This window comes from Mesoplodon mirus, assembly GCF_964341445.2.
Source record: "Mesoplodon mirus genome assembly, chromosome: 8".
NCBI lineage: Eukaryota > Metazoa > Chordata > Mammalia > Artiodactyla > Ziphiidae > Mesoplodon > Mesoplodon mirus.
The window spans coordinates 85,644,625-85,667,851 of NC_138984.1; the positions used below are offsets into that span (position 1 = coordinate 85,644,625).

A 23,227-nucleotide genomic window follows, 5' to 3' on the forward strand; every position below is an offset into this window, starting at 1 on the left:
ATCTCAAGGTCCATCCACATTGCTGCAAATGATGTTATTTTATCATTTTTAATGGATGAGTAATATTCCATTGTATATATGTACCACATCTTCCTTATGTCAAGGGACATTTAGGTTGCTTCCATGTCTTGGCTATTGTAAATAGTGCTGCAATGAACATTGGGGTGTATGTATCTTTTTGAATTATGGTTTTCTCCAAATATATGCTCAGGAGTGGGATTGCTGGATCATATGGTAGTTCTGTATTTAGTTTTAGTTTTTTGTTTTTGTTTTGGTTTTTTTTGCAGTACGTGGGCCTCTCATTGTTGTGGCCTCTCCTGTTGCGGAGCACAGGCTCCGGACGCATAGACTCAATGGCCATGGCGCGCAGTCTCAGCGGCCATGTCTCACGGGCCCAGCCGCACAGCGGCATGTGGGATCTTCCCGGACCAGGGCACGAACCCGTGTCCCCTGCATCGGCAGGTGGACTCTCAACCACTACGTCACCAGGGAAGCCCCTGTATTTAGTTTTTAAAGGAACCTCTATGCTGTTCTCTGTAATGGTTGTACCAATTTGCATTCCCACCAAAAGTGTAGGAGGATCCCCTTTTCTCCACACCTTCTCCAGGATTTATTGTTTGTAGATTTTTTAATGATGCCATTCTGACCAGTGTGAGGTGATAACTTCATTGTAGTTTTGATTTGCATTTCTCTAGTAATTAGTGATGTTGAGCATCTTTTCATTTGCTTGTTAGCCATCCATACTATTCTTTGGAGAAACGTCTATATAGATCTTCTGCCCTTTTTTTTTTACATCTTTATTGGAGTATAATTGCTTTACAATGGTGTGTTAGTTTCTGCTGTACAACAAAGTGAATCAGTTATACATATACATATGTTCCCATATCTCTTCCCTCTTGCATCTCCCTCCCTCCCACCCTCCCTATCCCACCCCTCCAGGTGGTCACAAAGCATCGAGCTGATCTCCCTGTGCTCTGCAGCTGCTTCCCACTAGCTATCTATTTTATGTTTGGTAGTGTATATATGTCCATGCCACTCTCTCACTTTGTCACAGCTTACCCGTCCCCCTCCCCATATCCTCAAGTCCATTCTCTAGTAGGTCTGTGTCTTTATTCCTGTCTTACCCCTAGGTTCTTCATAACATTTCTTTTTATTCTTAAGTTCCATATATACGTGTCAGCATACGGTATTTGTCTTTCTCTTTCTGACTTACTTCACTCTGTATGACAGACTCTAGGTCTATCCACCTCATTACAAAGAGCTCAATTTCGTTTCTTTTTATGGCTGAGTAATATTCCATTGTATATATGTGCCACATCTTCTTTATCCATTCATCCAATGATGGACACTTAGGTTGTTTCCATCTCTGGGCTATTGTAAATAGAGCTGCTATGAACATTTTGGTACATGTCTCTTTTTGAATTATGGTTTTCTCAGGGTATATGCCCAGTAGTGGGATTGCTGGGTCATATGGTAGTTCTATTTGTAGTTTTTTAAGGAACCTCCATACTGTTCTCCATGGTGGCTGTACCAATTCACATTCCCACCAGCAGTGCAAGAGGGTTCCCTTTTCTCCACACCCTCTCCAGCATTTATTGTTTCTAGATTTTTTGATGATGGCCATTCTGACTGGTGTGAGATGATATCTCATGGTAGTTTTGATTTGCATTTCTCTAATGAGTAAAGATGTTGAGCATCCTTTCATGTGTTTGTTGGCAGTCTGTATATCTTCTTTGGAGGAATGTCTATTTAGGTCTTCTGCCCATTTTTGGATTGGGTTGTTTGTTTTTTTTTGCTATTGAGCTGCATGAGCTGCTTATAAATTTTGGAGATTAATCCTTTGTCAGTTGCTTCATTTGCAAATATTTTCTCCCATTCTGAGGGTTGTCTTTTGGTCTTGTTTATGGTTTCCTTTGCTGTGCAAAAGCTTTGAAGTTTCATTAGGTCCCATTAGTTTATTTTTGTTTTTATTTCCATTTCTCTAGGAGGTGGGTCAAAAAGGATCTTGCTGTGCTTTATATCATAGAGTGTTTTGCCTATGTTTTCCTCTAAGAGTTTGATAGTTTCTGGCCTTACATTTAGGTCTTTAATTCATTTTGAGCTTATTTTCGTGTATGGTGTTAGGGAGTGATCTAATCTCATACTTTTACACGTACCTGTCCAGTTTTCCCAGCACCACTTATTGAAGAGGCTGTCTTTTCTCCACTGTACATTCCTGCTTCCTTTATCAAAGATAAGGTGACCATATGTGCGTGGGTTTATCTCTGGGCTTTCTATTCTGTTCCATTGATCTATCTTTCTGTTTTTGTGCCAGTACCATACTGTCTTGATTACTGTAGCTTTGTAGTATAGTCTGAAGTCAGGGAGCCTGATTCCTCCAGCTCTGTTTTTCGTTCTCAAGATTGCTTTGGTTATTCGGGGTCTTTTGTGTTTCCATACAAATTGTGAAATTTTTTGTTGTAGTTCTGTGAAAAATGCCAGTGGTAGTTTGATAGGGATTGCATTGAATCTGTAGATTGCTTTGGGTAGTAGAGTCTTTTTCACAATGTTGATTCTTCAAATCCAAGAACATGGTATATCTCTCCATCTATTTGTATCATCTTTAATTTCTTTCATTAGTGTCTTATAATTTTCTGCATACAGGTGTTTTGTCTCCTTAGGTAGGTTTATTCCTAGATATTTTATTCTTTTTGTTGCAATGGTAAATGGGAGTGTTTTCTTGATTTCACTTTCAGATTTTTCATCATTAGTGTACAGGAATGCCAGAGATTTCTGTGCATTAATTTTGTATCCTGATACTTTACCAAATTCATTGATTAGCTCTAGTAGTTTTCTGGTAGCATCTTTAGGATTCTCTATGTATAGTATCATGTCATCTGCAAACAGTGACAGCTTTACTTCTTCTTTTCTGATTTGGATTCCTTTTATTTCCTTTTCTTCTCTGATTGCTGTCGCTAAAACTTCCAAAACTATGTTGAATAAGAGTGGTGAGAGTGGGCAACCTTGTCTTGTTCCTGATCTTAGTGGAAAGGCTTTCAGTTTTTCACCATTGAGGATGATGTTGGCTGTGGGTTTGTCATATATGGCCTTTATTATGTTGAGGAAAGTTCCCTCTGTGCCTGCTTTCTGCAGGGTTTTTATCATAAATGGGTGTTGAATTTTGTCAAAAGCTTTCTCTGCATCTATTGAGATGATCATATGGTTTTTCTCCTTCAATTTGTTAATATGGTGTATCACGTTGATTGATTTGCGTATATTGAAGAATCCTTGCATTCCTGGAATAAACCCCACTTGATCATGGTGTATGATCCTTTTAATGTGCTGTTGGATTCTGTTTGCTAGTATTTTGTTGAGGATTTTTGCATCTATGTTCATCATTGACATTGGCCTGTAGTGTTCTTTCTTTGTGACATCCTTGTCTGGTTTTGGTATCAAGGTGATGGTGGCCTCGTAGAATGAGTTTTGGAGTGTTCCTCCCTCTGCTATATTTTGGAAGAGTTTGAGAAGGATAGGTGTTAGCTCTTCTCTAAATGTTTGACAGAATTCTTCTGTAAAGCCATCTGGTCCTGGGCTTTTGTTTGTTGGAAGATTTTTAATCACAGTTTCAATTTCAGTGCTTGTGATTGGTCTGTTCATATTTTCTATTTCTTCCTGATTCAGTCTTGGCAGATTGTGCATTTCTAAGAATTTGTCCATTTCTTCCAGGTTGTCCATTTTATTGGCATAGAGTTGCTTGTAGTAATCTCTCATGATCTTTTGTATTTCTGCAGTGTCAGTTGTTACTTCTCCTTTTTCATTTCTAATTCTATTGATTTGAGTCTTCTCCCTTTTTTTTCTTGATGAGTCTGGCTAATGGTTTATCAATTTTGTTTATCTTCTCAAAGAACCAGCTTTTAGTTTTATTGATATTTGCTATCATTTCTTTCATTTCTTTTTCTTTTATATCTGATCTGATCTTTATGATATCTTTCCTTCTGCTAACTTTGGGGGTTTTTTTGTTCTTCTTTCTCTAATTGCTTTAGGAGAAAGTTCAGGTTGTTCACTCGAGATGTTTCCTGTTTCTTAAAGTAGGATTGTATTGCTATAAACTTCCCCCTTAGAACTGCTTTTGCTGCGTCCCATAGGTTTTGGGTCGTCGTGTCTCCATTGTCATTTGTTTCTAGGTATTTTTTATTTCCTCTTTGATTTCTTCAGTGATCACTTCGTTATTGAGTAGTGTATTGTTTAGCCTCCATGTGTTTGTGTTTTTTACAGATCTTTTCCTGTAATTGATGTCTAGTCTTTTTTTTTTTTTTTTTTTTTTTCCTTTTTGCGGTATGTGGGCCTCTCACTGTTGTGGCCTCTCCCATTGCGGAGCACAGGCCCCAGACGCGCAGGCCCAGCGGCCATGGCTCACGGGCCCAGCCGCTCCGCGGCATATGGGATCCTCCCAGACCGGGGCACGAACCCGTATCCCCTGCATCGGCAGGCGGACTCTCAACCACTGCGCCACCAGGGAGGCCCATGATGTCTAGTCTTATAGCATTGTGGTCGGAAAATATACTTGATACAATTTCAATTTTCTTAAATTTACCAAGGCTTGATTTGTGACCCAAGGTATGACCTATCCTGGAGAATGTTCCATGAGCACTTGAGAAAAATGTGTATTCTGTTGTTTTTGGATGGAATGTCCTATAAATATCAATTAAGTCCATCTTGTTTAATGTATCATTTAAAGCTTGTGTTTCCTTATTTATTTTCATTTTGGATGATCTGTCCATTGGTGAAAGTGGGGTGTTAAAGTCCCCTACTGTGAATGTGTTACTGTCAATTTCCCCTTTTATGGCTGTTAGCATTTGCCTTATGTACTGAGGTGCTCGTATGTTAGGTGCATAAATATTTACAATTGTTATATCTTCTTCTTGGATCGATCCCTTGATCATTATGTAGTGTCCTTCTTTGTCTCTTCTAATAGTCTTTATTTTAAAGTCTATTTTGTCTGATATGAGAATTGCTACTCCAGCTTTCTTTTGGTTTCCATTTGCATGGAATATCTTTTTCCATACCCTCAGTTTCAGTCTGTATGTGTCTCTAGGTCTGAAGTGGGTCTCTTGTAGACAGCATACATATGGGTCTTGTTTTTGTGTCCATTCAGCCAATCTGTGTCTTTTGGTGGGAGCGTTTAGTCCATTTACATTTAAGATAATTATCGATATGTATGTTCCTATTCCCATTTTCTTAATTGTTTTGGGTTCGTTATTGTAGGTCTTTTCCTTCTCTTGTGTTTCTTGCCTAGAGAAGTTCCTTTAACATTTGTTGTAAAGCTGGTTTGGTGGTATTGAACTCTCTCAGCTTTTGCTTGTCTGTAAAGGTTTTAATTTCTCCGTCAAATCTGAATGAGATCCTTGCTGGGTAGAGTAATCTTGGTTGCAGGTTTTTCTCCTTCATTACTTTAAATATGTCCTGCCAGTCCCTTCTGGCTTGCAGAGTTTCTGCTGAAAGATCAGCTGTTAACCTTATGGGGATTCCCTTGTGTGTTATTTGTTGTTTTTCCCTTTGCTGCTTTTAATATGTTTTCTTTGTATTTAATTTTTGACAGTTTGATTAATATGTGTCTTGGCATATTTCTCCTTGGATTTATCCTGTATCGGACTCTCTGTGCTTCCTGGACTTGATTAACTATTTCCTTTCCCATATTAGGGAAGTTTTCAACTATAATCTCTTCAAATACTTTCTCAGTCCCTTTCTTTTTCTCTTCTTCTTCTGGAACCCCTATAATTCGAATGTAGGTGCATTTAGTGTTGTCCCAGAGGTCTCTGAGACTGTCCTCAGTTCTTTTCATTCTTTTTTCTTTCTTCTGCTCTGCAGTAGTTGTTTCCACTATTTTATCTTCCAGGTCACTTATCCGTTCTTCTGCCTCAGTTATTCTGCTATTGATCCCATCTAGAGTATTTTAAATTTCATTTATTGTGTTGTTCATCGTTGCTTGTTTCATCTTTAGTTCTTCTAGGTCCTTGTTAAATGTTGCGTTTTCTCTATTCTATTTCCAAGATTTTGGATCATCTTTACTATCATTATTCTGAATTCTTTTTCAGGTAGACTGCCTATTTCCTCTTCATTTGTTAGGTCTGGTGGGTTTTTATCTTGCTCCTTCATGTGCTGTGTGTTTTTCTGTCTTCTCATTTTGCTTGTCTTACTGTGTTTGGGGTCTCCTTTTTGCAGGTTGCAGGTTCGTAGTTCCTGTTGTTTTTGGTGTCTGTCCCCAGTGGCTAAGGTTGGTTCAGTGGGTTGTGTAGGCTTCCTGGTGGAGGGGACTAGTGCCTGTGTTCTGGTGGATAAGGCTGGATCTTGTCTTTCTGGTGGGCAGGCCCATGTCTGGTGGTGTTTTTTGGGGTGTCTGTGGCCTTATTATGATTTTAGGCAGCCTCTCTGCTAATGGGTGGCGTTGTGTTCCTGTCTTGCTAGTTGTTTGGCATAGGGTGTCCAGCACTGTAGCTTGCTGGTCATTGAGTGAAGCTGGGTGCTGGTGTTGAGATGGAGATCTCTGGGAGATTTTCGCCGTTTGATATTATGTGGAGCTGGGAGGTCTCTTGTAGACCAGTGTCCTGAAGTTGGCTCTCCCACCTCAGAGGCACAGCACTGACTCCTGGCTGCAGCACCAAGAGCCTTTCATCCACACGGCTCAGAATAAAAGGGAGAAAAAGTAGAGAGAAATAATTAGTAAAAGAAAGAAAGAAAGGAAGGAAGGGAGGGAAGGAAGGAAAAAAAGAAAGAAAGAAGATAAAGTAAAATAAAGTAAGATAAAATAAAATAACGTTATTAAAATTAAAAATAATTATTAAGAAAAAAATTTTTTTTAAAAAGGATGGATAGAACCCTAGGACAAATGGTGGAAGTAAAGCTATACAGACAAAATCTCACACAGAAGCATACACATACACACTCACAAAAAGAGGAAAAGGGGAAAAAATCATAAATCTTGCTCTCAAAGTCCACCTCCTCAAGTTGGGATGATTCGTTGTCTATTCAGGTATTCCACAGATGCAGGGTACATCAAGTTGATTGTGGAGCTTTAATCCGCTGCTTCTGAGGCTGCTGGAAGCGATTTCCCTTTCTCTTTTTTGTTCTCATAGCTCTCAGGGCTCAGCTTTGGATTTGGCCCCGCCTCTGTGTGTAGGTCGCCAGAGGACGTCTGTTCTTCGCTCAGACAGCATGGGGTTAAAGCAGCCGCTGATTCGGGGGCTCCGGCTCACTCAGGCTGGGGGGAGGGAGGGGCACGGAGTGCGGGGCGAGCCTGCGGCGGCAGAGGCCGGCGTGACGTTGCACCAGCCTGAGGCGCGCCATGCGTTCTCCCGGGGAAGTTGTCCCTGGATCCCGGGACCCTGGCAGTGGCGCGCTGCACAGGCTCCCCGGAAGGGAGGTGTGGATAGTGACCTGTTCTCGCACACAGGCTTCTTGGCGGCTGCAGCAGCAGCCTTAGCGTCTCATGCCCGTCTCTGGGGTCCGCGCTGTTTGTCACAGCTCGCGCCCGTCTCTGGAGCTCCTTTAAGCAGCGCTCTTAATCCCCTCTCCTCAAGCACCAGTAAACAAAGAGGGAAGAAAAAGTCTCTTGCCTCTTCAGCAGGTCCAGACTTCTTCCCGGACTCCCTCCCGGCCAGCCGTGGTGCACTAACCCCTTCAGGCTGTGTTCACGCAGCCGACCCCAGTCCTCTCCCTGTGCTCTGACTGAAGCCCCGAGCCTCAGCTCCCAGCCCCACCCGCCCTGGCGGGTGAGCAGACAAGTCTCCCGGGCTGGTGAACGCCGGTCGGCACCGATCCTCTGTGCGGGAATCTCTCCGCTCTGCCCTCTGCATCCATGTCGCTGCGCTCTCCTCCGCGGCTCCGAAGCTCCCCCGACTCCACCACCCACAGTCTCCGCCCGCGAAGGGGCTTCTAGTGTGTGGAAGCCTTTCCTCCTTCACAGCTCCCTCCCACTGGTGCAGGTCCCGTCCCTATTCTTTTGTCTCTGTTTTTTCTTTTTTCTTTTGCCCTACCCAGGTACGTGGGGACTTTCTTGCCTTTTGGGAGGTCTGAGGTCTTCTGCCAGCGTTCAGTAGGTGTTCTGTAGGAGCTGTTCCACGTGTAGATGAATTTCTGGTGTATCTGTGGGGAGGAAGGTGATCTCCGCGTCTTACTCTTCCACCATCTTCCCCAGAAGCCCTGACTGCCCATTTTTTTATTGGTTTTTTAAAAAAAATTTATCTATTTTTTGGCCGTGTTTGGACTTCATTGCTGCGCGTGGGCTTTCTCTAGTTGCAACAAATGGGAGCTACTGTTCGTTGCAGTGCGCGGGCTTCTCATTGTGGTGGCTCCTCTTGTTGCAGAGCACAGGCTGTAGGCGCACAGGCTTCAGTAGTTGTGGCATGGGGGCTCACTAGTCGTGGCTCGCAGGCTCTAGAGTGCAGGCTCAGTAGTTGTGGCGCACGTGCTTAGTTGCTGCATGGCATGTGGGATCTTCCTGGACCAGGGCTTGAACCCGTGTCTCCCTGCATTGGCAGGCAGATTCTTAACCACTGCACCATCAGGGAAGCCCAGGTTGTTTGCTTTCTTGATAGTGAGCTGTATCAACTGTTTGTATATTTTGGAGATTAATCCTTTGTCAGTCACTTCATTTGCAAATATTTTCTCCTATTCTGTGGGTTGTCTTTTTGTTTATGGTTTCCTTTGTTGTGCAAAAGCTTTTAAGTTTAATTAGGTCCCGTCTGTTTGTTTTTGTTTTTATTTTCATTACTCTAGGAGGTGGATCCAAAAAGATATTGCTGCGATTTATGTCAAAGAGTGTTCTGCCTGTGTTTTCCTCTAAGAGTTTTATAGTACCCAGTCTTATATTTAGGTCTTTAATGCATTTTGAGTTTATTTTGGGGTATGGTGTTAGAGAATGTTCTAGTTTCATTCTTGTACATGTAGCTGTCCAGTTTTCCGAGCACCACTTATTGAAGAGTCTATCTTTTCTCCACTGTATATTCTTGCCTCCTTTGTTGTAGATTAACTGACCATAGGTGTGTGGGTTTATTTCTGGCCTTTCTATCCTGTTCTATTGATCTATATTTCTGTTTTTGTGCCAGTACCATACTGTTTTGACTACTGTAGAGTTGTAGCATAGTCTGAAGTCAGGGAGCCTGATTCCTCCAGCTCCGTTTTTCTTTCTCAAGATTGCTTTGGCTATTCGGGGTCTTTTGTGTTTCCATACAAATTTAAAAATTTTTTGTTCTACTGTGAAAAATGCCATTGGTAACTTAATAGAGATTGCATTGAATATGTAGATTGCCTTGGGTAATATAGTCCTTTTGACAATATTGATTCTTTCAATCTAAGAACATGGTATATCTTTCCATCTGTTTGTGTCATCTTCAAATTCTTTCATCAGCATCTTACAGTTTTCATAGTACCAGTCTTTTGCCTGCTTAGATAGGTTTATTCCTAGGTATTTTATTCTTTTTGATTCAATGGTAAATGGATTGTTTGCCTAATTTCTCTTTCTGATCTTTCATTTTTAGCGTATAGAAATGCAACCGATTTCTATGTATTAATTTTATATCCTGCAACCTCATCAAATTCATGATGAGCTCTAGTAGTTTTCTGGTGGCATCTTTAGGATTTTCTATATATAGTGTCCTGTCATCTGCAAACAGTGACAGTTTTACTTCTTTTCCAGTTTGGATTCCTTTTATTTCTTTTTCTTTGACTGCTGTGACTAGGACTTCCAGGAATATGTTGAATAAACGTGATGAGAGTGGACATCCTTGTCTTGTTCCTGATCTTGGAGGAAATGCTTTCAGCTTTTCATCATTGAGTGTGATGTTAGCTATGGCTTTGTCATATGTGGCCTTTATTATGTTGAGGTAGGTTCTCTCTATTCCCACTTTCTGGAGAGTTTTTATCGTAAATGGGTGTTAAATCTCATCAAAAGCTTTTTCTACATCTACTGAGATGATCATATAGTTTTTATTCTTCAATTTGTTTTGTTTTTGTTTTTGGCCATGCCACCACACAGCTTGCAGGATTTTAGTTCCCTATCCAGAGATTGAACCCAGCTCATGGCAGTGAAAGCCCAGAATCCTGACTACTAAGCCACCAGGGAACTCCCCTATTCAATTTGTTAATGTGGCCTATCACACTGATTGACTTTCAGATATTGAAACATCCTTGCATCCCTGGGATAAACCCCACTTGATCATGGTGTATGATCCTTTTAACGTGCTGTTGGATTCTGTTTGCTAGTATTTTGTTGAGGATTTTTGTGTCTTTGTTCATCAGTGATATTTGCCTGTAATTTTCTTTTTTTGTGATATTTTTGCCTGGTTTTGGTATCAGGGTGATGGTGGCCACGTAGAACGAGTTTGGGAGTGTTCCATCCTCTGCAATTTTTTTGGAAGAGTTTGAGAAGGATAGGTGTTATTTCTTCTCTAAATGTTTGCTAGAATTCAGCTGTGAAGCTATCAAGTCCTGGACTTTTGTTTGTTGGAAGATTTTTAATCAATTTCAATGTCATTGCTTGTGATTGGTCTGTTCATATTTTCTATTTCTTCCTGGTTCAGTCTTGGAAGGTTGTACTTTTCTAAGAATTTGTCCGTTTCTTCTAGGTTGTCCATTTTAGTGGCATATAGTTGCTTGTAGTAGTCGCTCATGATCCTCTGTATTTCTGTGATGTCAGTTGTTACTTCTCCTTTTTCATTTCTAATTTTATTGATTTGAGTCCTCTCCATCTTGATGAGTCTGGCTAAAGGTTTATCAATTTTGTTTATCTTCTCAAAGAACCAGCTTTTAGTTTTATTGATCTTTGCTACTGTTTTCTTTTTCTTTTTCTTTTTTGCGGTACGTGGGCTTCTCACTGTTGTGGCCTCTCCCGTTGCGGAGCACAGGCTCTGGACGCGCAGGCTCAACGGCCATGGCTCACGGGCCTAGCCGCTCCGCGGCATGTGGGATCTTCCCAGACTGGGGCACGAACCCGTGTCCCCTGCATCGGCAGGTGGACTCTCAACCACTGCGCCACCAGGGAAGCCCTGCTACTGTTTTCTTTGTTTCTATTTCATTTCTGCTCTGATCTTTATGATTTCTTTCCTTCTACTAATTTTGGGGTTCTTTTTTTTGTTCTTTCTCTAGTAAGGTTAGATTGTTTATTTGAGATTTTTCTTATTTCTTGAGGTAGGATTGTATTGCTATAAACTTCCCTTTTAGAATTGCTTTTGCTGCATCCTATAGGTTTTGGGTCATCTTGTTTTCATTGTCATTTGTTTCTAGGTAATTTTTGATTTCCTCTTTGATTTCTTCAGTGATCTCTTGGTTATTTAGTAGCCTATTGTTTAGCTTCCATGTGTTTGTATTTTTTACAGTTTTTTTTCCTGTAATTGATTTCTAATCTCATAGCATTGTGGTCGGAAAAGATGCTTGATATGATTTTAATTTTCTTAAATTTACCAAGGCTTTATTTGTGACCCAAGATGTGATCTATCCTGGAGAATGTTTTGTGAGCACTTGAGAAGAAACTGTATTCTGCTGCTTTCATGACGAATGTCCTATAAATATCAATTAAATCTATTTGGTCTGTTGTGCCATTTAAAGCTTGTGTTTCCTTATTTATTTTTTGTTTGGATAATCTGTTCATTGGTGTAAGTGGGGTGTTAAAGTCCCCCACTATTATTTTTTTTAATATTTATTAAGACATAGCTTCATCTCTCCATTTCATTATTCATTTATTTTTGGCTGCGTTGGGTCTTAGTTGCTGCACGTGGGCTTTCTCTAGTTGCAGCTAGTGGGAGCCACTCCTCATTGCAGTGTGCGGGCTTCTCACTGCGGTGGCTTCTCGTGTAGTGGAGCACAGGCTCTAGGCACATGGGCTTCAGCAGTTGTGGCACGTGGGCTCAGTAGTTGTGGTTCGTGGGCTCTAGAGTTCAGGCTCAGCAGCTGTAGTGCATGGGCTTAATTGCTCCGTGGCATGTGGGATCCTCCCGGACCAGGGCTTGAACCTGTGTCCCCTGCATTGGCAGGCGGACCCCCAACCACTGTGCCACCAGGGAATTCCCCCCACTATTATTGTGCTACTGTCTGTTTCCCCTTTTATGTTAGCATTTGCCTTATGTATTAAGGTTCTCCTGTGTTGGATGCATAAGTATTTACAATTGTTATATCTTCTTCTTGGATTGATCCCTTGATCATTATGTAATGTCCTTCCTTGTCTCTTATAATAGTCTTTATTTTATTTTATTTTATTTTATTTTTATTTTTTATTTTTTTTTTTTTGCGGTATGCGGGCCTCTCACTGTTGTGGCCTCCCCCGTTGCAGAGCACAGGCTCCGGACGCGCAGGCCCAGCGGCCATGGCTCACGGGCCCAGCCGCTCCGCGGCATATGGGATCCTCCCAGACCGGGGCACGAACCCGTATCCCCTGCATCGGCAGGCGGACTCTCAACCACTGCGCCACCAGGGAGGCCCAATAGTCTTTATTTTAAAGACTATCTTGTCTGATATGACTGTTGCTACTCCAGCTTTCTTTTGATTTCCATTTGCATGGAATATCTTTTTCCATCCCCTCACTTTCAATCTGTATGTGTCCCTAGATCTGAAGTGGGTCTCTTGTAGACAATATGTATATGGGTCTTGTTTTAGTATCCATTCAGCCAGTCTATGTCTTTTGGCTGGAACATTTAATCCATTTACATTTAAGGTAATTATATATGTTCTTATTGCCTTCTTGTTAATTGTTTTGGATTTGTTTTTGTAGGTCTTTTTTCTTCCCTTCCTCTTTTGTTCTCTTCTCTTGTGATTCGATGACTATCTTTAGTGTTGTGTTTGGATTGCTTTTTCTTTTTTGCATGTCTATCTATTGTAGATTTTTGGTTTGTGGTTACTATGAGGTTTTGATATAGCAGTCTGTATATATACAAGTTTGTTTTAAGTTGCTGGTCTCTTAATTTCAAATGCATTTCCAATATCCTGCATTTGTACTCTCCTCTTCTCACGATTGCTGGTTTTCATGTTATATTTGTTTGTGGAAGAGTCCTACCTTTACTTTATGTTTGCCTTTACTGGTGAGCTTTTCCATTCATAATTTTCTTGTTTCTAGTTGTGTCTTTTTCTTTTCCATCTAGAGAAGTTCCTATCACATTTGTTGTGAAACTGGTTTGGTGGTGCTGAATTCTTTTAGCTTTTGCTTGTCTGTAAAGCTTTTTATTTCTCCATTGAATCTGAATGAGAGCCTTGGTGGTAGAGTGTTCTTGGTTGTAGGTTTTTCCCTTTCATCACTTTATATATATCATGCCACTCCCTTCTAGCCTGCAGTGCTTCTGCTGAAAAATCAGCAGATAACCTTATGCGGATTCCCTTCTATGTTATTTGTCGCTTCTCCCTTGTTGCTTTTAATATTTTCTCTTTGTCTTTAATTTTTGTCAGCTTGATTATTATGTGTCTCAGTGTGTTCCTCCTTGGGTTTATCCTGCATGGGACTTTCGGCACTTCCTGGACTCAAGTGGGTGTTTCCTTTCTCATGTTAGGGATGTTTTGGGCTCTTATCTCTTCAAATAATTTCTCAGGCCTTTTCTCTTCTCCTTCTGGGACTCCTATAATATGAATGTTGGTGCATTTAATGTTGTCCCAGAGGTCTCTTAGACTGTCCTCATTTCTTTTCATCCTTTTTCTTTATTCTGTTCCCTGGCAGTGACTTCCACCAATCTTTCTTCCAGCTCACTTATTTGTTCTGTCCCATTTATTCTGCTATTGATTCATTCTAGTGTATTTTTCATTTCAGTTATTGTATTGTTTATTTCTGTTTGTTCCTTAAAACTTCTAGCTCTTTATTAAACATTTCTTGGATTCCCTAGGTCTGTGCCTCCATTCTTTTTTGACGATCTTGGATCATCTTTACTGTCATTACTCTGAATTCTTTTTCAGGTAGATTGCCTGTCTCCACTTCACTTAGTTGTTCTTCTGGGATTTTATCTTGTTCCTTCATCTGGAACATATCTCATTCTGTTTAACTTTCTGTGTTTGTGGTCTCCATTCCGCAGCCTGCTGGATTGTAATTCTTCTTGGTTCTGGTGTCTGCCCCCAAGTGTGTGAGGTTGGTCTAGGGGTTTGTGTAGGCCTCCTGGTGGAAGGGACTGTTGCCTGCCCACTGGTGGCTAAAGCTGGGTCTTATCCCTCTGATGGGCAGGGCCATGTCAAGGAGTGTGTTTATAGGTGGATTTTGGCTCAGGGTGACTTTAGGCAGCCTGTCTGCTGATGGGCGTTGGCTTTGTTCCCACCCTGGGATGCTGAGGCATCCCAGCACTGGAGGCTGCAGGCTGTTGGGTAGGGTCAGGTGTTGGTGCCAAAATGGCAACCTCCGGGAGAGCTTATGCTGATGGGTATTCCCTGGGGTGTCTGCTAGTGTCCTTGCCCCTACAGTGAGCCACAGCCAGCCCCTGCCTCCCTGGGATACCCTCCACACCTTGCAGGGAGGTGTGGCCCCAGCTCCTATGGAGTGACTGCTTTGCCCTGGGTCCCAATGCACATAAAAACTTGTGTGCACTCTCCAAGAGTGGAGTATCTCTTTCCCCCAGTCTTGTGGAGCTCTGGCACTCAAGCCCCACTGGCCTTCAAAACCAGCTCTGGGGGCTCCTCCTCCCAATGCCAGACCCGCCAGGCTGGGGAGCCTGATATGGGGCTTAGAACTCTCATTCCTGTGGGAGATCCTCTGCAATATAATTACTTTCCAGTTTGTGGGTTGCCCACCTGGCAGGTGTGGAATTCGATTAGATCATGACAGCACCCCTGTTATCACATTGTTGTGGCTTCTTCTTTATCTTTGGGTGTAGAATGTCTTTTTTTTTTTTGGTAGATTCAAGTCTTTTTTTGTTGATGGTTCTTTAGCAGTTAGTTGTGATTCTGGTGTTTTTGTGAGAGGAGGTGAGTTCAAGTCCTTCTACTCTGCCATCTTGTCTCCAGCTCCTGAACCACTGCAGAAACATTCTGGAAATGAAGCATGCTAATCTCCTAAGCCCATTTAGAAATACCTTTGATCATAAGATTTTTATTCATTTTGTTAATGCAGCATATTATATTGAATTGCAGATGACTTACTCCTTCCATTCCTGGAGTAAATCCCACTTATTCAGTCATGGTGCATGATTTTTTTTTAATGCATTGTTAAATTAGGTTGGCTTATATTTTTTGAGGATTTTCACATTTATGTACATTAGGGATATTTGCTTGTAATTATCTTTTTGGTGTCATCCTTGTCTGGTTTTGGTGTCAGGGTAATGTTAGCCTTGTAAAATGAGTTTGGAAGTGTTCTCTCCTTTTCTGTCTTTTTTTTTTTTGGATGAGTTTAAGAAGAATTGGTGTGTATTGTTTAATGTTTGGTAGAATTCAGCAGTAAAGCCATCTGTTCCTGGACTTTTGTTTGTTGGGAGGTGTTTGATTACCGATTAAATCTCCTTATTAGTAATTGGTGTGTTCAGATTTTCTATTTCTTCATAATTCAGTCTGGGTAGGTTGTATGTTACTAGGAATTTATCCTTTTCTCTAGGTTGTCAAATTTGTTGGTGTATAATTATTCATAGCAGTCTCTTATGATCCTTTGTATCTCTTTGGTATCAGTTGTCACATCTCCTTTTTCATTTCTGATTTTGAGTCCTCTTTTTTGTTGGTTAGTCTAGCTAAAATTTTGTCAATTTTTGTTTATCTTTTCAAAGAACCAGTTTAGTTTCATGTTTTCTATTGTTTTTTTAAGCCCCTGGTTTATTTCTGCTGATTTCATAATTTCCTTTCTTCTAACTTTGGGTTTTGTTTGTTCTTCTTTTGCTTGAAGTGTAAAGTAAGATTGTGATTTGAAATTTTTCTTGTTTCTTAAGGTAGGCATTTATCACTATGAACCTCTCTTAGAACAGCTTTTGATGCATCTCTTAAGTTTTGCTATGTTGCATTTCCATTTTCGTTTGTCTCAAGGTATTTTAAAATTTATTTTGAGCTATTCTTTGACTCGTTGGTTGTTCAGTAGTATGTTGTTTAATCTCCACATACTTGTGAATTTTCCAGTTTTCTTCTTGTAATTGATTTCTTGTTTCAAGCCATTGTGGATGGAAAATATTCTTGATATGATTTCAATCTTACATTTATTAAGACTTGTTTTGTGGCCTAACATATGATCTATCCTGGAGAATGTTGCATGTGCAACTTGAGAAGAATGTGTATTTAGCTGCTTTTGGATAGAATGTTCTATATACAGTTGACTCTTGAACAACATGGGTTTGAGTTGTGTGGGGGCACTTATACATAGATTTTTTTCAATAAATATACGAAAATATATGTGGAGAACATTGTGCACAAGACTTGTATTGAAGTGGATAGTCTATCCTTACATAGACATAAGGTGAGTGATATTTCATATGAAACTAATAATGTGTTAGTTTTCTTACTGTTTTATAACTTTGCTTTCAAAGAATTATATTACCATACAGTATGCCTCTCTCTCATAATTAGAGAAAACTGAGTATCAACCTATCATCACAGATAAAGTTTTTTAAAATGTGTAACAGTGTTTCCAATACTATATTATGAATATGACTGATACTTTGTGCCATAAAATTTTCAGTGATTCATTCATTAGTGTGTAGGCTAGGATACTGTGATGTATTCCTATGGATTACACAAGACTACCATAAACAATCATATTACTGCTTCTTCATTATCAATGCATGAATTGTTATACCTGTAAATAAATATGAATTTTTTCATGTCTAGTGTTAATAATACATATATCTGCAGTGTTTTGTATAAGATAATATTTTACTGACAGATGATTCATCTTGTAAACAATGTAAACTTACGGTATCAACAAGTACAGTACTGTAAATGTATTTTCTCTTCCTTATCATTTTCCTAACATTTCTTTTCTCTAGCTTTATTTTAGGAATACAGTATTATAATACATATAACATACAAAATGTGTTGATCGATTATTTGTGTTATCAGCAAGGCTTCTGGCCAATACTAGGCTATTAGTTTTGGAGGAGTCAAAAGTTATACATGAATTTGACTGCGTGGGGGGTTGCTGCCCCAACCCATGTTGTTCAAGTCTGTTAAGTCCATCTGGTCTACTGTGTCATTTAAGGCTGATGTTTCCTTATTTTCTGTCTGGATGATGTATCCATTCACGAAGGTGAATATTAAAGTCCCCCACTGTTATTGTATTACTATTTCTCCCTTTACGTCTGTTAATATTTGCTTTATATACTTATATGCTTCTGTTAGGCATATAAATATTTGAAAATGTTATATCCTGTTTATGAATTGATCCCTTTATCATTATATAATGCCCTTCTTTATCTCTTATTACATTCTTTGTCTCAAAGTCTCTTTTGTCTGATACAAGTATAGCTACTGCAGCTTTTGGTTTCCATTTGCATGAATATCTATTTTCATCCCTTCACTTTCAGTCTTTGTGTGTCCTTACGTCTGCATGGGTCTTGCCTTTTTACCTATTCAGCCACTCTTATCTTTTGATTGGAGAACTTAGTCCATATCCATTTAAAGTAATTATTGATAGGTATATACTTATTGCCATTTTGTTAATTGTTTCCTGTTTTGTAATTCCTTTGTTCCTTTCTTCTTGTTCTCTTCATTTGTGATTTTTCTGTAGTGGTATGCTTAAATTCTTTCATCTTTTGTGTATCTACTGTAGATTTTTGCTTTGTGGTTACTATCAGGGAAAAAGTTTTTTACTAATAACTATGTGTGGATATATTCCATACCTCTGGGAAGGAAGCTCACAGGAATAAAATTCTAAAATATTCCTACTGATGAAGTCTAAATTGTCAAAAAGAAACATTAATTTTTTTCATCAGTCCAGCAACCACCATGATGATATTTAATATTCATGGTGGCTTGAACAGAAACAATCTTGAGATCCAAATAGCATTTCTAAAGTGAAGAAAAAAGAGTTCTGGAAACAGAGACCAGTTAGATCTCCAACCCAAAATAGTCATGTGCCTTGGATGTGCAAGTTATTAGTTGTGTAAACTTCCAAAATAGCTGCATGTGCTGGAGTGAAGGGAGTCATTTATGGAGTCTACCTTATGTCACTGATGACAGGCAGGGCTCATACTAAGCAATTATGCACAGATACGAGTTAAAATACAGAAACATCTCCACATTGCTAAATGGCTGCTGCTTGGAGTCTCCCGAGTTCCTACCCCAACTGGTCCCATCCCTTCCTCAGAGTGTCCCACAATTACTCTTGACCCTCTCTTCTGCACTATGGCCAGCATTTGTTCTGACTGGTCAGAGCTCATGCCGTATTAGTTGGAGGACCTTCTGAACCCACTTTTAGTGCTAGGTGCCTGAAAGGCAAGTACTATTTTTTTTTTCAGTCAATAATCTTTATTAACATGAAAGTATCATGTGCCACAAGATATACAGTTTTTCCTAATCTTTCAGTTCTATTTCAATATTTTGAACTTCAGGTAACTTCTGGACCTAACATATAAGGTAACCTACTAAAATGGATCAAAGTTAAACTGTATTCTAGCTATCACCTTGACCTTTAAGATCACCACTTAGGTTTATAATTGGCATTATTTGTCACCAAGTAGCAGAATTTTTTTCTTTTTTTTTTGCGGTACGCAGGCCTCTCACTATTGTGGCCTCTCCCATTGCGGAGCTCAGGCTCCGGACGTGCAGGCTCACCGGCCATGTCTCACAGGCCTAGCCGCTCCGCAGCATGTGGGATCCTCCCAGACAGGGGCACGAACCCGTGTCCCCTGCATCGGCAGGCAGACTCTCAACCACTGCACCACCAGGGAAGCCCTGAATTTTTTTTTTAATTTTATTTATTTATTTATTATTTATGGCTGTGTTGGGTCTTTGTTTCTGTGCGAGGGCGTTCTCTAGTTGTGGCAAGTGGGGGCCTCTCTTCCATCACAGTGTGCAGGCCTCTCACTATCGCGGCCTCTCTTGTTGCAGAGCACAGGCTCCAGACGCGTAGGCTCAGTAATTGTGGCTCACGGGTCTAGTTGCTCTGCGGCATGTAGGATCTTCCCAGACCAGGGCTCGAACCCGTGTCCCCTGCATTGGCAGGCAGATTCTCAACCACTGTGCCACCAGGGAAGCCCCCAGAATATAATTCTTGTACTTGATTATTCTATACTAAAATACGTAATAGTATGTCTTAAGATGTTACTAAAATATATGCAATTAACATTTATATTTAATTGCTTTCAATAACAGTGTTAGGTCTTCTAAGAGGAAAAATTACTTTTATCGATCTTGGTTGTTTATGGTCTTTGAAGGTTCCAGAAAAACTGGTCCATACTGAGCCAGTCTTAAAGAAGTAAGCTGAAGACTTAAATTTATAGACCCTATAATAACAGCTTTGTTTCACTACTAAGATAGACAATAAACCCAACTCTAGTGCTTCTTTATCCACGACTAAGCAGAGACGCTCTATTATAGTTCTTCAAATTTTTTTTGTCTTAGCATAAAAGCTGAATGACCTCTTTTATAAGTTTGAGTTCAGAAGACTCACATTGTGGATATCATGTCTAGTGGGACATACGTTAATAGAAGATAATTAATATACTATATCAAAGTGCATTATTAGATTTGTACTGCATCTCTCCACGTTTTTCATATTTTATAACATTTCAGTTGAATGGAGGAAGACTGGAATTGTCAGAAGTCTTGCTCTTAGGATCTAGATGAAGTTCACAGTGAGTCTTTTAAAACATATTTAAATAATGAGAAGTGTAATCACAAGGGACTGTGTAAGAATGAATATTGCAAAGGAGACTTTATAGTCAATGGATTGGCCAAAATGCAAATGAAACTAAAGTCATGTAGTTTACTTGCTGACCATGTGGCTACAGTTCAAAAAGTCTCTGCTCCAAAAGCTGTACCTAGTAATCTTCCAAAATTGATTTTAAATAAAGTTCTTAAATTGTAGCAATAAACAAAAAGACAAGATACACTTAAACAATACTGCAGTTTATCAAAAGACACATAAGAAATTTCAAATCTCATGACAGTTATAAAAATCAATATTTTGGCTAAGTTATAAATATGTTTATAATGCAATTATATGCAGTTGCATAAATCTAGTAATGCTAATGACAGCTATTAAGATCAGGTTTTTAAAACACTAAAAACATAAAAACATGTAGCCCCATTATTTACCTGTAGAACGTGTTGAAGTTATGCTTAAATTTCAGCATTTACTATATCACCACTGTTCTAATTTTAAAAATCACAAAGGATAAGGCAAAAACACCTACAAACTGGCATATTTCTCAATTTGTAAAAATGTCCTTAATTTGTTGATGTAGCAAACAAATTTCAACTCTGATTGCTATGCAAAAGAACAGAAGGTGATCTGCTTTGCAACGAACTTTAAAGTTCAATTGCACACAGGCAGCATGCTATATACGAAAAAACTACTAACTACAGGTATTAAATACTGAAAAAAGTTAACAGTTTATTATAATTTATTTTTTTTAACACTCCAGGAAGTTTGCAGCCATCAGCTGTTCCAGTGCAATTTCAGGTGCAATTGGAAATTCAGGAATCTCCATGGAGCTGTTAGTGTAGCGAAACTTGTAGGTAAAATACATGCATACTTTTGATAGTACATGTGAAGGGATCTCGCTAAAACTGACTTCATTAGTTTCGTTCTCAGCAAACTGACCTGGGCCGCTCAACATACCTTTTTTGTCCTGATGTTAGCACATGTTCTCTTTCTACAATAAATTCATGACCATCCGAAGGTATCAATTTGACATACATGGCATCAGGGCCCTCACAGCCACCATAGGTTTTCTCTTCTCCATCCATTATGTTCTTATGAAATTCTACTTTGCGTCCACAGAAATTTAGTAGCTTCTCTTCAGCCCTGCAGCCACTGTACCGGGTCCCCGCACACTGCCACAGTCCCTACACCAGCACGCCCCCCGCCACCCAGCTGCCTGCCCGCAAGTACTATTAATATATACACTTTACAGATGTGGAAGGTAAGCCGAGAGAGGTTAGTCAGTGACTTCTCTAAGGTCATCCAATTATTAAATAGCAAAGCCAGGTGCAAAGTCAAGTCAGACTTCAAAACCCAGACTTTCCCCACTTTTCACTCTTCTGAATACCTCCTTAAAAGGAATTTATGAATTTGGTCATTAGCAGACATAAAGAGGTGAAATAGGATCAACACGAAGGACATAAATCAGCCATACTCATTCTTTAGATCAGGTAATTTTAGTATCTAAGTTTGTCCCATCCTAGAAAAAAATCCTCATCATCTGATCATATCAATGGTATTTAAACCAAATATACCATATACTCCACCAAGAACAGTGGGGTGCTGGTCATGCACGTACGTATACTGCTTAGCTTAGGTATTTGGTTATGGGAACAGCCTAAGTTCTTCAGATGAAAATGGATCACATATTTATAGAAAAATTTAATTACAAACAGACTTTTAAAAATCAAAGTGAGAGTCACTTGATGAAGATAGGATTACTCATTTGTGATCTTGGCACTGGAGCACCACACATGGGTAATTTCATTAGATTTATAAGACTTTCTCAAGTTTTTGACTTAATAGAGTCAGTTTTCCAGATTTCTTATTAGAGACCAACCAGTACCATTGCAGGGAGAGGAAGAATAATATACCTTCTATGCTCATGAAAGTGGGCTGAGGAGGAGAAAGGTGAACTGATCCCTGCAAGTTAAGCAGAACCTAATCTGATCGTTGACTTAAAACTGCAATGAAAAACAAGTGGGAGAACAGGAAAAGGTCTGTGACCCGCTCTCTGCCTTGCCTAGAATGAATCTGGACAGAAGACCTTCTCTAAAATGACTCACAGCCAGCCATCAAGGCACAGCTCAGAAGGCACTCCTGATCTAACAGTTGAAGAACTCTTTATATTTGCTCTTTTATGGTGACAGTTACGTTTCTATCTGTTCATTTTTGTCATTTTGAAGAATAGTGATAATTTAACACAGTAAACAAGTTTTATAAAGAGGCAAGCAAAATGTTAGCATGGTAAGAACCTGGCTCTAGGACTCCAAAAGCCGGGCTTTAGTTCTGATGTCATTTATTAGTTATGTGGTCTTACCAAGTTATTTCTTTTCTCCAACTGTTTCGCCCCATGTAAAACTGGGGTAATACCACCTATCCTAACTCAAATGGTTGCTACTATCAAGGAAAACCCTGGGATGTACGGTAGAATTTCCTCTGATGAAATAGCCTACATGGTTAGGGTATGATCCTTCGGGTAATTACTGTTGAGACAGTTACTTTTTCTTGTTGCTGCACCCCACCACCTTCCCTTTTCAGGTAATCTAATCATTTGAAATGAATAAAGTATTGTAAAACTGTTTCTTAAAGGAAAATTTATCACAGGAAGCAAAGTAGACTTCATCTTATATGTAGGATAAAAGCAGTAGAATAATTTTTGTCTTAAAAAAGAATAGGGCTTCCCTGGTGGCGCAGTGGTTGGGAGTCTGCCTGCCAATGCAGGGGACACGGGTTTGTGCCCCAGGCCGGGAAGATCCCACATGCCGTGGAGCGGCTGGGCCCGTGAGCCATGGCCGCTGAGCCTGCGCATCCGGAGCCTGTGCTCCGCAACGGGAGAGGCCACAACAGTGAGAGGCCCACATACTGCAAAAAAAAAAAAAAAAAAAAAGCAGCTTTCTATACGTGGTATTACAATGTGCTGGGCTTTATATATGTGAGCTCATTTACTCCTTGCAACCACTCTGTATGGTCGCACTGTTATCTTCATTTTCAGATGAGGAACCTGAAACACAGGTAGGAAATGGCAGTCAACATTTAAGCCCAAAGAATCTGGTTCTAAAATATGAATTCTTAACCAGTATTATTGTTACTGCCTTTTTAAAAACAGTCATAGGTATGTAGGTAACCTACATCTCTAGTATTTTAAATGAGTGAGGATTTCCAGGTGAAAACTATGCGTTTTGATCCAAATGAAAGATGACTCTTCTAAGTTCTCCTCTAGCTCTATGCAATCGTTTTGAAGTTAGTTTATATGCATTTACTCAAATCTTTCCCATTCAAAAAGTCCAAGAATTCCCAGGGAGAAAAATCCTCAAAAAAAGAAAAAAAGGAGGGAAATGAAAGCAGGGGAAGGTAAGTGGAGATGTGTATGTTGTAATTCAAATCAACAGATAAGTTGTAGAAATTCTAAAACTGTTATAGAATTCCGGAAATCCAAGAACTAGAATTCTA

General features: G+C 39.8%; 1 pseudogene across 1 annotated transcript; it reads right to left on the reverse strand.

The window, feature by feature from the left end:
* Positions 1–20,051: 20,051 nt before the first annotated feature.
* LOC309809288 (elongin-C-like) lies at positions 20,052–21,949 on the reverse strand (annotated as a pseudogene). The gene has a single exon. The product of its transcript is annotated as an elongin-C-like (transcript).
* Positions 21,950–23,227: the final 1,278 nt, after the last annotated feature.